This window comes from Atta cephalotes (genome assembly GCF_000143395.1).
Source record: "Atta cephalotes unplaced genomic scaffold scaffold00012, whole genome shotgun sequence".
NCBI classification, from domain to species: Eukaryota; Metazoa; Arthropoda; class Insecta; order Hymenoptera; family Formicidae; genus Atta; species Atta cephalotes.
Window position 1 is genome coordinate 5,092,431 of NW_012130076.1, and position 2,112 is coordinate 5,094,542.

General features: G+C 27.1%; 1 protein-coding gene across 1 annotated transcript in view; it reads right to left on the reverse strand.

Moving 5' to 3' along the window:
* Nucleotides 1-2,112, reverse strand: part of LOC105617277 (ankyrin repeat and BTB/POZ domain-containing protein BTBD11) — a 33,916-nt gene that overhangs the window by 11,624 nt on the left and 20,180 nt on the right. The window lies entirely within an intron of this gene.

Consider the following 2,112-nt stretch of genomic DNA (forward strand, 5'->3'; position numbering starts at 1 on the left):
CGAAGCGCAACATCGCGATTACCTAACGCATAGTTACCTATAATTAAATTTTAAGTACGTTTAGGTACTATATACTAATAACTAATGTCTATTTTTATTAGTTATTATTATTATTATTATTATTATTATTATTATTATTATTATTATTATTATTATTACATGTCTCATGTGTTTAGTCGTCCATTATTAGTCCAATATTTAAAATTAAAAAATTTTAACATCTATTTCGAGAAAGAGGAATTCAAAGAAAGCGTCGAAAAAATTACACACGCACGCACGCACGCATACCCACGGCCCGTAGGCATTCAACTCGAATGCACTTATTATGCACTTTGAGAGGCATCACTGTTGGGATCCGAGCATTAGTGGTGCATCTGGATTTCCTTGGAGAGCGCGAAGAACGAATCGTTTGTACGTCGGGGAATAAATCAGCGAGCGCGGCTAGGAATCTTAAAACAACTCGTAATCGCGATATGTAATGCCGATTCGAGGCGGTTCAAACACGAGGATTTACACGCACGTCCCATTACACGATATCGATTCGATACAGCGCGATGAACGTTTTATTCGAACGCGCGCATCCGTCAGTCACGAGGGGGAAAATTAAATGAACGCAAAGAGATAAGATATTCAAACGCGAGCTCTGCGATGCTGTCTGAATCGATTGTGAATCATGAACTACAGAGTGGCGAACTCTTCTCATGAGTGCGCAAAATCGGTGACATGTTTAGATACGCGTTCGACCATCTCGCGAGATAAATGTATGGGACGCATGACTCCATTATCTTATCTCACAACTAAAGCTAGAAATTGGTTACAGTCATAACATAAAATTTTGCTTTATCAATTTTTTATCGTTTCTATACATTCGTCTTACATCAAGAAATCGTGAAGCAATTGAACGATAATAATTTAATTAAACATATTATTACAATCATATTTTTCGTAAGGAAAAGTCACGATTATTTTTATTTTCTTAAATGTCTGATTTCTGCTGTGTTGGAATAATTTAATAATTTAATATTTAGAAAAATTACCAGAAATGGATAGTAACTAGTTAAAATGTTAACAGTTAAAAAAAAGTTAAAAAGTTAATAATTTTTAACTTAATTTAGTTAATTTTAAATGCATTAATTTTTAACTTAATTTAGTTACTTTTAAACTTTAGTTTATTAACTTTTTTAAATTAAAAATTTTTTTATCTCTCTTAATGCTAATATTTTTTTTCTATAAAGTCAAACATTAGAAAATCAATTTAAAAAAAGTTCAATGATTTTAAGATAAGAAATCTATAATAAGAGATCTATAATTACACCATACTGTAGCCAGTTTTTATTGACTCGCTAAGTTTTGTCAATTTCCGCTTATATTTAAATCACACTAATTTTAGGTATCATAAACGTTATATTTCAGCAACATAAATATGAAATGAGGCTTAGATGAAGAATTGCTGTAGAACAGTATTACACATTCACCCATTTTCTAAATTTTTACGTATATTTTACGTATTTTTTGTAACAAATATCTAGTCTATATAGTCGTAAACATGCATGAGCAATCGTTTCAAAAGTTAAGAAAGTTAGATAAAGTTAAAGAAAGAGAAATAATGCAAACATATATATCCTTCTCTCTCGCAAGCTTTTGACAAAGCCGCCTTATGATATGACTCTTATTATATATAAGTAACTTATGTGTGAATATAAAATTAAATTTATCTAATAATCTATATTTGTAAGTGTTATTTAAAGTAATCTCTCTTTAAGAAAAATTAGGACATTCTGATCTCAAAAATAATTATTTTTAAATTAACTTTTTTTTTAAATTTAAATTAATTCAATCTTAACTTAATTTTTATTAAGTTAATTCTTTATTCCTTCAACTTTTAACTTAATTTTATTAATTTTATAAGCTACTAATCTTAACTTAATTTAGTTTAACAAAAAATATTAAATTACCTGGAAATTACGTACCAAAAAACGTAATATATATATATTATTATTATTATATTATATTATATATATATATATATATATATATATATATATATATATATATATATATTCTATTGTACTAATTTAAATTATATATAATAAAAAGTAAAGTTAAAAAAAA